The sequence below is a fragment of the Schistocerca piceifrons genome, chromosome X (genome assembly GCF_021461385.2).
Source record: "Schistocerca piceifrons isolate TAMUIC-IGC-003096 chromosome X, iqSchPice1.1, whole genome shotgun sequence".
Lineage (NCBI taxonomy): Eukaryota > Metazoa > Arthropoda > Insecta > Orthoptera > Acrididae > Schistocerca > Schistocerca piceifrons.
In genome coordinates, this window is record NC_060149.1 from 518,881,656 (window position 1) to 518,898,882 (window position 17,227).

Consider the following 17,227-nt stretch of genomic DNA (forward strand, 5'->3'; position numbering starts at 1 on the left):
AACTTGACAAGGGTCCCCTAACGAGGCACAGTATTAAATAAGCAGTCTTTTAAGTTATCTCTTCCATGCACGAACTCTGCTTCTTCAGGATGCTTCAAGACGGCTAGACATCCGTGGTCGTTCCACTCTAAAACGCTCCATACAGGTACTCCTACCTACTTGAGGTTTTTGACTGATTCTATTAACTAAACGCCGATCGTACAATCGATGGATATTGAATCCTTACGTCTATTCACGCGCTTCTCATTACACTTATTTAGTTTTAGACTGCCGATCTCAAAACCAAGTGCTGAAGGGGCCTCTGGTACCACTTCCACCATCTCTAGTCGGATCACGTTCGTTAGACTGTTCGCATACAGCATGCTGAAGGCTTCCTATACGAGGGGCGTTTGAAAACTCCGTGCAAAAATAAAAACTACTTATGTGTTTGGGGTAATCCTTTCTTATATTTCGACATAGTCTCCTTTTAGACTTACACAAATCTGCAAAATAGCTATTAGTCTACTGCAATCGCCTCCTCGTTTGAATAAAATCCTTGTCCCACCAGCCATTTATTCAGATTGGGGAACAAATAGTAGTCCAAAGGAGCCAAGTCTGGAGAATGGGGAGGGGAGGATATTAACGAGTTGGAATGCTATTTCTATTAATTTTGCGACCACAATTGCTGAGGTGAGTGCTGGTGTATTGTCGTTATGGAAAAGGACATTTTTGCGGTCCAATCGCCGGCGTTTTTCTTGTAGCTCGGTTTTAAAACGGTCAAGTACCGATGAATAATATTCACCTGTAATATTTTGCAAAAACAGACATAATGTCTTATGGGATAACAGCAATCAGTGATTTTATAATGTTACTTAAAATCCGTCTTGATTGCAAATTTTTTTTATTATTCATATGACCGGTTTCGGTTTATTCAGAACCATCTTCAGATCTGATATTTCAGTTACAGGAGTAACCCGTCCAAATCCAGCAACTTTCACATGCTACGTCACACGCTGCCTAGTTCTGGTAATGCTTTACAATATTTAAACTACTATTTCTTTTTTTTTTAATTTCGTAGTTAACTCAACTATACAGATAGCCGTACCGTAGGTGCAACCACAACGGAGGGGTATCTGTTGAGGGGCCAGACAAATGTGTGGTTCCTGAAGAGGGGCAGCAGCCGTTTCAGTAGTTGCAGGGGCAACAGTCTGCATGATTGACTGATCTGGCCTTGTAACACTAACCAAAACGGCCTTCCTGTTGTGGTACTGCGAACGGCTGAAAGCAAGGGGAAACTACAGCCGTAATTTTTCCCGATGGCATGCAGCTTTACTGTATGGTTAAATGATGATGGCATCCTCTTGGGTAAAATATTGCCGAGGCAAAATAGTCCCCCATTCGGATCTCTGGGCGGGGACTACTCAAGAGGACGTCGTTACCAGGAGAAAGAAAACTGGCATTCTACGGATCGGAGCGTGGAATGTCAGATCCCTTAATCGGGCAGGTAGGTTAGAAAATTTAAAAAGGGAAATGGATAGGTTAAAGTTAGATATAGTGGGAATTAGTGAAGTTCGGTGGCAGGAGGAACAAGACTTCTGGTCAGGTGAATACAGGGTTATAAATACAAAATCAAATAGGGGTAATGCAGGAGTAGGTTTAATAATGAATAAAAAAATAGGAGTGCGGTTAAGCTACTACAAACAGCATAGTGAACGTATTATAGTGGCCAAGATAGACACGAGGCCCATGCCTACTACAGTAGCACAAGTTTATATGCCAACTAGCTCTGCAGATGACGAAGAAATTGAAGAAATGTATGATGAGATAAAAGAAATTATACAGGTAGTGAAGGGAGACGAAAATTTAATAGTCATGAGTGACTGGAATTCGACAGTAGGAAAAGGGAGAGAAGGAAGCATAGTAGGTGAATATGGATTGGGGCTAAGAAATGAAAGAGGAAGCCGTCTGGAAGAATTTTGCACATAGCATAACTTAATCATAGCTAACACTTGGTTCAAGAATCATAAAAGAAGGTTGTATACATGGAAGAATCCTGGAGGTACTAAAAGGTATCAGATAGATTATATAATGGTAAGACAGAGATTTAGGAACCAGGTTTTAAGTTGTAGGACATTTCCAGGGACAGATGTGGACTCTGACCACAATCTATTGGTTATGAACTGTAGATTAAAACTGAAGAAATTGCAAAAAGGTGGGAATTTAAGGAGATGAGACCTGGATAAACTGACTAAACCAGAGGTTGTACAGAGTTTCAGGGACAGTATAAGGGAACAATTGACAGGAATGGGGGAAAAAATACAGTAGAAGACGAATGGGTAGCTCTGAGGGATGAAGTAGTGAAGGCAGCAGAGGATCAAGTAGGTAAAACGACGAGGGCTAGTAGAAATACTTGGGTAACAGAAGAAATATTGAATTTAATTGATGATAGGAGAAAATATAAAAATGCAGTAAATGAAGCAGGCAAAAAGGAATACAAACGTCTCAAAAATGAGATCGACAGGAAGTGCAAAATGGCTAAGCAGGGATGGCTAGAGGAGAAATGTATGGATGTAGAGGCTTATCTCACTAGGGGTAAGATAGATACAGCCTACAGGAAAATTAAAGAGACCTTTGGAGAAAAGAGAGCCACATGTATGAATATCAAGAGCTCAGATGGAAACACAGTTCTAAGCAAAGAGGGGAAAGCAGAAAGGTGGAAGGAGTATATAGAGGGTCTATACAAGGACGATGTACTTGAGGACAATATTATGGAAATGGAAGAGTATGTAGATGAAGATGAAATGGGAGATACGATACTGCGTGAAGAGTTTGACAGGGCACTGAAATACCTGAGTCGAAACAAGGCCCCGAGAGTAGACAACATACCTTTAGAATTACTGACGGCCTTGGGAGAGGCAGTCCTGACAAAACTCTATCATCTGGTGAGCAAGATGTACGAGACAGGCGAAATACCCTCAGACTTCAAGATGAATATAATAATTCCAATGCCAAAGAAAGCTGGTGTTGACAGATGTGAAAATTACCGAACTATCAATTTAAGAAGTCACAGCTGCAAAATACTAACGCGAATTATTTACAGACGAATGGAAAAACTGGTAGAAGCCGACCTCGGGGAAGATCAGTTTGGATTCCGTAGAAATGTTGGAACACGTGAGGCAACACTGACCTTACGGCTTATCTTAGAAGAAAGATTAAGGAAAGGCAAACCTACGTTCCTAGCGTTTGTAGACTTAGAGAAAGCATTTGACAAAGTTGACTGGAATACTCTCTTTAAAATTCTAAAGGTGGCAGGGGTAAAATACAGGGAGCGAAATGCTATTTACAATTTGTACAGAAACCAGATGGCAGTTATAAGAGTCGAGGGTCATGAAAGGGAAGCAGTCGTTGGGAAGGTAGTGAGACAGGGTTCTAGCCTCTCCCCGATGTTATTCAATCTGTATATTGAGCAGTAAAGGAAACAAAAGAAAAATTCAGAGTAGGTATTAAAATCCACGGAGAAGAAATAAAAACTATGAGGTTCGCTGATGACATTATAATTCTGTCAGAGACAGCAAAGGACTTGGAAGAGCAGTTGAACGGAATGGACAGTGTCTTGAAAGGAGGATAGAAGATGAACATCAACAAAAGCAAAACGAGGATAATGGAATGTAGTGGAAATAAGTTGGGTGATGCTGAGGGAATTAGATTAGGAAATGAGACACTTAAAGTAGTAAAGGAGTTTTGCTATTTGGGGAGCAAACTAAGTGATGATGGTCGAAGCAGAGAGGATATAAAATGTAGACTGGCAATGGCAAGGAAAGCGTTTCTGAAGAAGAGAAACTTGCTAACATCGAGTATAGATTTAAGTGTCAGGAAGTCGTTTCTGAAAGTATTTGTATGGAGTGTAGCCATGTATTGAAGTGAAACATGGACAATAAATAGTTTGGACACGAAGAGAATAGAAGCTTTCGAAATGTGGTGCTACAGAAGAATGTTGAATATTAGGTGGCTAGATCACGTAACTAATGAGGAGGTATTGAATAGGATTGGGGAGAAGAGAAGTTTGTGGCACAACTTGACTAGAAGAAGGGATCGGTTGGTAGGACATGTTCTGAGGCATCAAGGGATCACAAATTTAGCATCGGAGGGCAGCGTGGAGGGTAAAAACCGTAGAAGGAGACCAAGAGATGAAGACACTAAGCAGATTCAGAAGGATGTAGGTTGCAGTAGGTACTGGGAGATGAAGGAGCTTGCACAGGATAGATTAGCATGGAGAGCTGCATCAAACCAGTCTCAGGACTGAAGACCACAACAACAACAGTTAACTGCTGGGGAAGTATTTGCACGGACTCGATGCCACTGTTAGGTGGACTTGCCGCTCGCTAATGCACATCGGCGCCAATAGTTTAACCTCCTGGGGGCTTCTTTCGAGACATGTCGAGCACATCGATGTGCAAACGGTATAGTTATAACGAGGCTTCACAATAACTAATGCACAGAGAACCCAGCACACCGAATCCAAGTCCCTAGCATCTTTAATTTATTTTAATATCTGTACAGGAGGCTTGTAATATTGTCCACTGTGGGGATGGAAGTATGGCCTCCCCTACAGCACTCTTTGATATTTATAAGGCGCTCTGTATTCGGTCCGCAAGCAAGTACTCCCTCGTGAGGTCTGCGTCCAAGGCAGCTGTATGAGTTCACGTTCACTGTGCAGTCACTAACCAGTAATAAGAACTGTTGTCATAATAAACTTTCTACATTAAATTATGACAGATAGTAAGAAAAAACTTTGGACAAAATTTCTATATGATGAGTTAAGGGTTATTGAGAATATTACGTCTCTTTATGCTTCTTATAACCAGCAGGGATTTAAGATAGAGAGCTCTCGTTTGGTAAAAACATGTAAACTTTTATATAAAACAATTCCATTAAGTTCATTCCTCTTTGTTTAGAATTTGTATTTTTAAGTTAAGCAGAAGCTAGTGCTATGCAAATTTTAATAACACGGTTCAGCTTGGACTTACAGTTTTGAAAATTTAATATGCTGAAGAGTCAGAAAATTTTTGTCATTTTTATCTGTTTTCCGGCTTTCCCATAGTTGCCCTAAATTCGTGGAGGTATGTACCGTCTATGAAACTAAATGAAGGCAGTTTGTTTATTGCCATACGCTTTTCGTTTCTTTTATTTGGAAAGCATCATTAGTGGCCTGAAATACATGTTTCTTTTTGTACATACAATAAACGTATTATGTCATAGATATAATATGCTGCTATACTACATTTTGTCGTGTTTTTCTCTTGCTTTTTAGGTTAAAAGCAACTGTAGCACAAGTTCCGTATTGTGAATGTATCTTTCGGTGTTGCGATTTTCAGCGCTGTTAACACATATGTGTGGTCCTGGAGATGTATTTGTTAGTTTTCATACTCCAGTTGGTCGATTTATGGATTTCTTTCATTCTCATTTTTCACGTCGCATGTTTCTCTTTCACCTTCCATTTGGTGACTAACATATGTGTGTTTTTGGTGTGTAGTCTTGCCAACTGTTTTTGTGTGTTTGTCTGTCTTTTGTTTGTGTTATGTTTAATATTTTTCATTGGTTGTGTGTGTGTGTGTATTTTACTGTGTGTAAATTTAGTTTTTTAATAGATATGAGTTCATGTGTCTGTGTGTGTGTGTGTGTGTGTGTGTGTGTGTGTGTGTGTGTGTGTGTGTGTGGAGGGGGCGGGGGGGGGGACAGTGAGGAGAGAAGGGACGGAGATTCGTTAGCTATTTATCTTGGTTGCATTTCGATTTGTTATTTATTTGGTGGCTAGCTTGATCAGCGATTTATTGTTTATATGGATTTGGTCGTTGAGTACCTTCTTTTAGATTGCAATGGCTCTTTTTATGCGAAAGTTTTCTTGCAATGTCAGGAGCTTTTTATTGTGATTATTCACTCTGATAACTGTCATGTCACATTCCATGTTGGATGCTTCATGTCCATGTTTCATCAGGTGTTCGGCGGAGATAGAATGGCTATTTTCATATTTCCAACTTCTTATATGTTCTTTATATCTAGTTTTAAAGTTCCTGGGGATGACAAGAAAATGTCTACGCGGAAGTCATGCAGTACCGGTAAACTGTGGGCCGGAGGTTTAAAGGCTTGGAGCTGGGGCTCGATAGCCACCCGGATGCGTTCCATCGCGTCCACATAAGACGATTTTGGTGACCAAGACATCAACGCCGTTTTCACTAACATCCTCCTCAACAAATGTATAACGACACAGCTACGTAGACTTCCGTGGCCGGTCTCACGATGTTTAAAATTGCTCTGGGTGTTGTACCACGTCATTGTAAAAATACTTTAATTATAAACCGTAAAATCAACTTTTCAACCGTGTTACAACGGCGTTTCTCAGGTCTTGAGGACGTTGGTTATACAGTTTATGATTAAATTATTTTATACAATGACACGGTACAACACCTAGAAAAATTTTAATCATCATTGCATAACGATATTGTACTTGTAACAGGGACACTTGTCCTGCCGGAAGATGACATCTCCATTTAGGAAGACAAATGGTTCAAATGGCTCTGAGCACTATGGGACTTAACTTCTGAGGTCATCAGTCCCCTAGAACTTAGAACTACTTAAACCTAACTAACCTAAGGACAACACACATATCCATGCTCGAGGCAGGATTCGAACGTGCGACTGTAGCGGTCGCGCGGTTCCAGACTGTAGCGCCTAGAACCGTTCGGCCACTTCGGCCGGCTTAGGAAGACGTCAAGCATGTAAGGATGGAGGTGGTCCGTAATAATGTTCACGTAGTCTGCTGTTGCCATGGTGCCTTCGATTACTACCATAGGTCCTGTAGAAGCCCAGATGAATGTCCCCCATGGCATAATACTATCGCCACTGGTCTCAGTATGTGGCAAGATACATGTTTTGATCAGCATTTCGCATAAATGCCAGCGTGTGCAGATATGACCATCGATCTGATTCATCAGTGAACGTGATTCATCAGAACCAGGCGACAAGTATCCATTGATTTACAGTTCGACGTCAATGATCTCGTGTTCACTGCAATAGTAATTGTCGTTGTTGGTGGGTCGACACTGGAATACGTAGGAGTCGCCTGCTGCGGATCTCCATGTTTAACATTAGTCTCTGAACGAAGTGCTCCTAAACACTTGTGACTGCACCAGCATTCAAAAAGGGAGGCTGCTAGTTCATAAAATGATGCATCAAATACATACATCAGTTCTAAACTTAATTACGTTTACGAAGAAATCGAGGCTACCGGCCCAAGTCTGAGGGGTAAAATGGGTGCGCTGAGAGCTAGCATGAATTAAAAATTAACTGCTAACATTTCAGAGCTGAATTCGGAATTTGATACTGTAAAGAGTGGGTTTTTGTAAGAAATCCATTAGCGAACTCATAACAAGGATAACATAAAGGATTGATGAGATAATTAAGAACTGTTCTGCGAAGCACCTAGAACTGAAAGAACAGGCGGAGAAATGCGAAAAATAAACAGAACGTGTCGAAACTGAATGTGACAAACTACGCAGAAAACTGAAAAGTGATGTTGGTAAAGAAACTAAAGCGAGAGTTCAGCATGTTAATAACATTTCCACAAGGATGGACGTTGTTGAAAATAACTTAGCTAACTTATAAACCAAAGTAGACACTAATCTATAATTGTATAAGAATTGCATGCTATTTTTGGCAGAAGAAGTAGAATCTAGCGTCGTCGGTAACACAAGTATTGTGTACGTTTTGTCTACGGATGACACATTTGTCAATTGTCGATAGTCTTAAAGATTTTTGTTATGACTTCGAGGGGGTATTACCTTAAGTTTAGTCATAAAGAGAGAAAATCTCGTTTATTAATAGTCATTTGGCAAGGGACGCGCTAACATGGTCTGTAGAAGTGATGCTGAACTGTGACGCACAAGCAGGATTTAAAGTGGAATTTTTGAAGGAATACTGGCCCTCCAAAAGGTAAAATAATTGTTAACACAATTCTGGGATGAAGCAAAATTCAGTCCAAGGCGCGAGACAGTATGAAAATTTCCGAGAAAGTATCTATCTTCTGTTGTCATATTTGACAGTCAAGACAAAAACCAAACTGACAGTTCAAGGATTGGGGAGCAAATAGCCACGGCAGGGGCACAAAGAAATGATAGACGCACTTCTAGACAATATCGATGAATAAAACCCTCTCGGTTTACAGGCCATGTCGCTTCTTACTCGAAGTGAAACGGTTTGTAATCCAAGAATGTTTTATTCATCCACGCTGCCGCAAAAGACATTGAGAACAAATTTATCGAGTTATCTCGATCACGTAGAAAGTATCGCTGCTGCAGAAGAGAGGGATGAAGACAAGAACGGACAGAGCGAACGTTGGCCTTAGATTGTAAACATGCACCTCATGGAGGCATGGTACAAGGTGAAAATTCGGATTAAGGAGGAAATGGTTGAGACAGACGCTTCATCATTGAACCAGCGTGTATCTGACTGGCAGCAATAGAGAAAGATGAAGGGAGAAAGGTGGATTCGTGAGGAACAACTGTACCTGCGCGTAGAAACGAGGAGCGACCGCACTAGGTAGCAGGAGACCTGACTCTTGCCTTAAGCGTCACTGGCACTCCTGACACAAAAAATAATTACAGATCGGCATTGCAACTGGTAAAAGAGAAAGTGATAGAAGTGAAGAAGCTCCAATACTAACAGGAGATAAAACAGGCAGTTCTGATGATGTATTCCCACGTCAAAAAATAAATTAATTAAAAAAGTAAACTCAACTTTTAGAAGAAATCTAAAACATAAAATATTTAGAGCATGGAAAACACATTAACAGTAACAGAACAACAGGAGGAGGTAGTTAATTTTTCTACGTGTTATAGCAGCGAGGGTTTGCTATCAGTAGCAAAATTTAGCCAAACAGATTCCGCTAGAAACAAATTAAATGTAGTAGAAGCACTAAAATGGAAGGTATGTTTCTGGGTGAAAAAGCGATAGTAAAGTGAAAGTAGTAGGAGGAAAGGACGTCATCTACAACATGGTTTCTAACAGTTATATACGAGCAGCTATGACAGCATATAACGGAGAATTAGTAGACGTGGTTCCTCTCCGCTTGTAATGTCCCCTCAGCAAATACCCTCTACCACGCACCAATTAATCATTTTTAATTAAACCATCCACATTCATTCACTTTGGAAAAGTTATCTGATCTGATTTTCTCGTGATATATGCGGCGACAGCTCGTCGACGCCAAAGTATTTTCTAGTGCATTTATTCTTTGAAATAACAGAGATGCATATAAGCATTCTCCATGGTTGTTAGAGTGGTAACTAGGGCAGCTTCTGGAGTATCTGTTGAGGGATTGACGTGTTTTTGAGAGATACATATTCTGCTTTTCTTCTCGCTAAAGCGAGCCAATTAACATTTGTGCCGCTAGCGGTTTGTTTTGAAGAGAAAGAGATTGTAAAAGGAAAATAATTAAGGCGTGGAATCACCGGAGACCTGGACATGTAATGGAGATGGATTTAATACACGATTTCCTCCATAAATAAGGTTTGTGCCTTTTTTGTTCTGGAGTGAATGAACGAATGAGATTTTTCTGAATCATTTGTTGATCACGTTGACCTATAATTAGTGGGAAGTTTCAGTTGTGTCGAAGAGAGCCTGCAATCACTGAGTCTGTGTTAAATCGTCCAAAAAGGCTTCGTACACATCGGGAATTCGCAATCTTTCGTAAAAGGGACAAATTGTCCAAACGATTGATTCTCCCGACTGACTGCAGTGTTTAACAGTTATAATAAATGTAAAGATCTCTTACAGCAAGCCAGCCGCTGATTACCAAGATGAAGGACTCCACCAAAGATTCTATTTGGCTGATTCCTTTTATACCCATACCACGTAATAAAATCTTATATTAAAAACTATACATAGATAAAGGAGAGAAAGAGAGAGAGCGAATGAAAATAGAGATAATACAAATAATCCTCCATTAGTCAAATTTTTCGCCTGTCTTATCACGGATCAGCCGAGAACTGGGAGGGCCTTACTTTACTGTATAGATTTATGTGTGAAGGTGAAGGTATCTTAAAGGTAACAGATACACGTCTATACAGACAAGACATTACACAGAGATAGCGGCTAGCTGCATTCATCATCTATTCTTAGATAAAGAGACGGCAACTTATTGTCCGAACATTTAAAAATGTTAAACGTTGACCAAATACAACACATAGACGTTAAGAGTAACTTTGATCTGTTGTTGGGTTACAAGACAGAAGAGGCAGTTGCAGTAGTGTGGTTTTGAATCCTGGAAAAGTAAATGTGGTAACGTTAACTAAACATTCTTGGTAGAACATCATACAGTAATAATAAATGAAAATTACTATATTGTTTATGTTCCACAGGATTAATTTACTCTGGTTAACCGGTTTTCGGTTCTCAAGGCCATCATCAGAATTTAACTAGCTTTCGTAGTCGAAGAAGATATATTGTTCTAAACATTAATGACAAAGATGTTACTGATCTAAACAGACACAAACGCACAGTAAATGTCATCACTGACAGTGCAGTGCTAATGCAATTTAAGAAGTAAAATGTTGAACAATAAATAAATACAGAGGAAGAAAACAGGAATAACATTAACACATTATTGTTCAGCTTTTTAACGTCTAAACTACATTACCCCCGCACTGTCAAACAGAACATTTACTATGTGTTTGTGCCTCAGTGCATAAAGACTGTAACTTCTTGGGCTACGATTGTCATTTAAAATCTGATGATGACCTCGCAAGTTCCAAACCGGTTAACCGGAATAAATTAATCCAGTAAAACATAAGCAACACATTGCTTTTCATTTATTAAATGTGGTAGGTTTTAATACTGAAAATATAGATAGGCTAAACATAATAAAAGATCTGTTCCAGTAGAACATAAGCAACACATTACTTTTCATTTATTAAATGTGGTAGGTTTTAATGCTGAAAATATAGATAGGCTAAACATAATAAAAGATCTGCTCGGAGAAGTAAAAGAAGCTGCTGGAAACAGTTGACAATACTAGTGATTAGAAGATCGGAAAACACCAACAATTATACCAAACTCGAAAACTAATTTAAAAATAACAAGAGTAAGTTTAGTAAGAAGTAAAAGTGAAGCTGCAGGCTGCCAAACCGAGAGCGAAATCAAATAATCTGGTGCATAAGGCAAAAAAGTGTGTATATATCCATCACGGACCTTCTAGAGTAACAGCTTGCGAAGGACTTGTCACTTCTGGTTATTATCAAAGTCCCGGAAAGCTACGGGTTTGTCAAATGTGTGACCAATTTTTAAGTTAGCTGGCTACACTGACATTTAGGGGACGATAACACACCTTCCGCAACACACAATAAATAATTCAACTTAATAAATTAATAGTTTCAGTCGTGATTGTGGGTAGTGGTGAAATTTTAATAATACTCTAAACCCCCACTGGTTTATGTTAAAAACATAGAAAGTTTATTGAATCTTCAGTGAATCTTCTGTTTCCTAAACTACTACAACAACAGATTGTGTTCCTCACAAAAAAAAAAATAAAAGACTGTTGGCGCAGCACTCCATGTAACTGTTGAATACTGTCGGAAATTTCACAAGTCTAGCGATTGCTCTCAGATGTCCAACTCTTGAACCCAACAGTTAAAGTCCAGCACTGACTATTTAACATTTGTAAGAATCACAGGTAACTTCACACTAACATTTAACAATTCCATGGAACTGTTACCTGTAAATTTCGAATTTCTCAGATCAGAGCTGCAATGCGAAAATTTTCTCAAGCCCGTGAAAATTGGCGACTGAACAATATGTATGACTTCAAAGTTGCGACCAACTTGCCGCTCATAAGAACGTAGATCCAGTCTCGTTCAAGTCTCAACGTGAACTGTTCTGCGCCAGGATCTACATCTACATCTACATCTACATGTATACTCCGCAAGCCACCCAACGGTGTGTGGCGGAGGGCACTTTATGTGCCACTGTCATTACCTCTCTTTCCTGCTCCAGTCGCGTATGGTTCGCGGGAAGAACGACTGTCTGAAAGCCTCCGTGCGCGCTCTAATCTCTCTAATTTTACATTCGTGATCTCCTCGGGAGGTATAAGTAGGGGGAAGCAATATATTCGATACCTCATCGCCGGCCTGAGTGGCCGAGCGGTAAAAGGCGCTACAGTCTGGAACCGCACGACCGCTACGGTCGCAGGTTCGAATCCTGCCTCGGGCATGGATGAGTGTGATGTCCTTAGGTTAGTTAGGTTTAAGTAGTTCTAAGTTCTAGGGGACTTATGACCACAGCAGTTGAGTCCCATAGTGCTCAGAGCCATTTGAACCATTTGATACCTCATCCAGAAAAGCACCCTCTCGAAACCTGGACAGCAAGCTACACCGCGATGCAGAGCGCCTCTCTTGCAGAGTCTGCCACTTGAGTTTGTTAAACATCTCCGTAACGCTATCACGGTTACCAAATAACCCTGTGACGAAACGCGCCGCTCTTCTTTGGATCTTCTCTATCTCCTCCGTCAACCCGATCTGGTACGTATCCCACACTGATGAGCAATACTCAAGTATAGGTCGAACGAGTGTTTTGTAATCCACCTCCTTTGTTGATGGACTACATTTTCTAAGGACTCTCCCAATGAATCTCAACCTGGTACCCGCCTTACCAACAATTAATTTTATATGATCATTCCACTTCAAATCGTTCCGCACGCATACTCCCAGATATTTTACAGAAGTAACTGCTACCAGTGTTTGTTCCGCTATCATATAATCATACAATAAAGGATCCTTCTTTCTATGTATTCGCAATACATTACATTTGTCTATGTTAAGGGTCAGTTGCCACTCCCTGCACCAAGTGCCTATCCACTGCAGATCTTTCTGCATTTCGCTACAATTTTCTAATGCTGCAACTTCTCTGTATACTACAGCATCATCCGCGAAAAGCCGCATGGAACTTCCGACACTATCTACTAGGTCATTTATATATATTGTGAAAAGCAATGGTCCCATAACACTCCCCTGTGGCACGCCAGAGGTTACTTTAACGTCTGTAGACGTCTCTCCATTGAGAACAACATGCTGTGTTCTGTTTGCCAAAAACTCTTCAATCCAGCCACACAGCTGGTCTGATATTCCGTAGGCTCTTACTTTGTTCATCAGGCGACAGTGCAGAACTGTATCGAACGCCTTCCGGAAGTCAAGGAAAATAGCATCTACCTGGGAGCCTGTATCTAATATTTTCTGGGTCTCATGAACAAATAAAGCGAGTTGGGTCTCACACGATCGCTGTTTCCGGAATACATGTTGATTACTACATAGTAGATTCTGGGTTTCCAAAAACGACATGACACTCGAGCAAAAAACATGTTCTAAAATTCTACAACAGATCGACGTCAGAGATATAGGTCTATAGTTTTACGCATCTGCTCGACGACCCTTCTTGAAGACTGGGACTACCTGTGCTCTTTTCCAAAAATTTGGAACCTTCCATTCCTCCAGAGACTTGCGGTACACGGCTGTTAGAAGGGGGGCAAGTTCTTTCGCGTACTCTGTGTAGAATCGAATTGGTATCCCGTCAGGTCCTGTGGACTTTCCTCTGTTGAGTGGTTCCAGTTGCTTTTTTATTCCTTGGACACTTATTTCGATGTCAGCCATTTTTTCGTTTGTGCGAGGATTTAGAGAAGGAACTGCAGTGCGGCCTTCCTCTGTGAAACAGCTTTGGAAAAAGGTGTTTAGCATTTCAGCTTTACGCGTGTCATCCTCTGTTTCAATGCCATCATCATCCCGGAGTGTCTGGATATGCTGTTTCGAGCCACTTACTGATTTAACGTAAGACCAGAACTTCCTAGGATTTTCTGTCAAGTCGGTACATAGAATTTTACTTTCGAATTCACTGAACGCTTCACGCATAGCCCTCCTTACGCTAACTTTGACATCATTTAGCTTCTGTTTGTCTGAGAGGTTTTGGCTGCGTTTAAACTTGGAGTGAAGCTCTCTTTGCTTTCGCAGTAGTTTCCTAACTTTGTTGTTGTACCACGGTGGGTTTTTCCCGTCCCTCACAGTTTTACTCGGCACGTACCTGTCTAAAACGCATTTTACGATTGCTTTGAACTTTTTCCATAAACACTCAACATTGTCAGTGTCGGAACAGAATTTTTCGTTTTGATCTGTTAGGTAGTCTGAAATCTGCCTTCTATTACTCTTGCTAAACAGATAAACCTTCCTCCCTTTTTTTTTATATTCCTATTAACTTCCATATTCAGGGATGCTGCAACGGCCTTATGATCACTGATTCCCTGTTCTGCACATACAGAGTCGAAAAGTTCGGGTCTGTTTGTTATCAGTAGGTCCAAGATGTTATCTCCACGAGTCGGTTCTCTGTTTAATTGCTCGAGGTAATTTTCGGATAGTGCACTCAGTATAACGTCACTCGATGCTCTGTCGCTACCACCCGTCCTAAACATCTGAGTGTCCCAATCTATATCTGGTAAATTGAAATCTCGACCTAAGACTATAACATGCTTAGAAAATTTATGTGAAATGTATTCCAAATTTTCTCTCAGTTGTTCTGCCACTAATGCTGCTGAGTCGGGAGGTCGGTAAAAGGAGCCAATTATTATCCTAGCTCGGTTGTTGAGTGTAACCTCCACCCATAATAATTCACAGGAACTATCTACTTCTACTTCACTACAGGATAGACTACTACTAACAGCGACGAACACTACACCACCGGTTGCATGCAATCTATCCTTTCTAAACACCGTCTGTACCTTTGTAAAATTTCGGCAGAATTTATCTCTGGCTTCAGGCAGCTTTCTGTACCTATAACGATTTCAGCTTCGGTGCTTTCTATCATCGCTTGAAGTTCCAGTACTTTACCAACGCAGCTTCGACAGTTTACAATTACAATACCGATTGCTGCTTGGTCCCCGCATGTCCTGATTTTGCCCCGCACCCGTTGAGACTGTTGCCCTTTCTGTACTTGCCCAAGGCCATCTAACCTAAAAAACCGTCCAGCCCACGCCACACAACCCCTGCTACCCGTGTAGCCGCTTGTTGCGTGTAGTGGACTCCTGACCTATCCAGCGTCCAGCGGAACCCGAAACCCCACCACCCTATGGCGTAAGTCGAGGAATCTGCAGCCCAAATGGTCGCAGAACAGTCTCGGCCTCTGATTCAGACCCTCCACTCGGCTCAGTACCAAAGGTCCGCAGACAGTCCTGTCGACGATGCTGCAGATGGTGAGCTCTGCTTTCATCCCGCTAGCGAGACTGGCAGTCTTCACCAAATCAGATAGCCGCCGGAAGCCAGAGAGGATCACCTCCGATCCATAGCGACACACATCATTGGTGCCGACATGAGCGACCACCTGCAGATGGGTGCACCCTGTACCCTTCATGGCATCCGGAAGGACCCTTTCCACATCAGGAATGACTCCCCCCGGTATGCACACGGACTGCACATTGGTTTTATTCCATCTCTTGCTGCCATATCCCTAAGGGGCCCCATTACGCGCCTGACGTTGGAGCTCCCAACTACCAGTAAGCCCACCCTCTGCGACCGCCCGGATCTTGCAGACTGAGGGGCAACCCCTGGAACAGGACTAGCAGCCATGTCAGGCCAAAGATCAGTATCAGCCTGAGACAGAGCCTGAAACCGGTTCGTCAGACAAACTGGAGAGGCCTTCCGTTCAGCCCTCCGGAATGTCTTTCGCCCCCTGCCACACCTTGATACGACCTCCCACTCTACCACAGCCTCAATGTGGGCATTATCCCGGGCAACTACAGTCGTAGTCCGATCGGGGGATGCGTGGGACGAGCTGGCCGTGCCCGACAAACCCCCATCCGGACCCCCACAGTGATGCCCATTGGCAACAGCCTCAAGCTGTGTGACCGAACCCAACACTGCCTGAAGCTGGGAGCGAAGGGATGCCAACTCAGCCTGCATCCGAACACAGCAGTTGCAGTCCCTATCCATGCTAAAACTGTTGTGCAAAGAACGTCTGAACTAATCTACAGAGAGCGCAAACAAATCGACACAAAATTTAAACGGTTATTAAAATACAAGATTGCCTAGTAAATGCAGTAATGCTGCTACTTGCGCACTGCTGACACACTGCTCGGCGGCGGAAGGAGACTACGCGATTTTACACTATTCAGGTACTAAAACGCGATGCTACAACTCTCAAATACTATAATACGCCCGAAATTTATGAATTAAACAATTCAAGTACGGAAAACACGCAAAGAAATTAAGAATTAAACTATATAACAAATGAGTGAGCTAGGAGTATACGACTTGCTGCTGTAGCTGCTTATCCAACGGCGGCAGGGAGCACACTGACTGTGACCAATCGACACTGATCGTTCAAAACAAAAACAGAAGACAAACGACTACGCGAATTTACACTATTCAGGTACTAAAACGCGATGCTACAATTATCAATTACTATAATAATCCCGAAATTTATGAATTAAACAATGCAAGTACCAAAAACACGCAAAGAAATTAAGAATTAAACCATGTAACAAATGAGTGAGCTAGGAGTATACGACTTGCTGCTGCAGCTGCTTATCCAACGGCGACAAGGAGCACACTGATCCCCACTACCTGTCTATAATTTCGATCAAAAAAATGGTTGAAATGGCTCTGAGCACTATGGGACTTAACTACTGTGGTCGTCAGTCCCCTAGAACTTAGAACTACTTAAACCTAACTAACCTAAGGTCATCACACACATCCATGCCCGAGGCAGGATTCGAACCTGCGACTGTAGCGTTCACGCGGTTCCAGACTGTAGCGCCTAGAACCGCACGGCCACTCCGGCCGGCTAATTTCGATCAGTCGTCATGTAAATTCTCAAATGTTGCTCTTATTGCCAAGATACATGTTACACAGCAATATAAACCAAAACTTTACCAGCTTTCCAATGTATCATTAGTTTCTTGCTGGGTTTCTTAGTTTTTTAAATACTTATATTTAAAACGTGTGGCACTTGACGTTCACTAACTTGCTGTTAATAGTATTTAAATATGATGAAATCTGCACAATTATAGGCACCTACTATTGTCTACTTTATCACCAGCCGCTAGTTTTACCAGTTTATAATTTAATTCACGATACAATATGCTTTTACTTCACATAATGAACACTTCGCTACAATTCAAATTCTATTACAAGTCCAAAAATCTGAAACAACATTTCGACAG

At 41.5% G+C, this 17,227-nt stretch overlaps 1 non-coding gene across 1 annotated transcript; it reads left to right on the forward strand.

Moving 5' to 3' along the window:
• Positions 1-12,156: 12,156 nt before the first annotated feature.
• Trnas-gga lies at positions 12,157-12,240 on the forward strand. The gene is given in 2 exon segments: positions 12,157-12,196; positions 12,206-12,240. It is a non-coding gene; the product is annotated as a tRNA-Ser (tRNA).
• Positions 12,241-17,227: the final 4,987 nt, after the last annotated feature.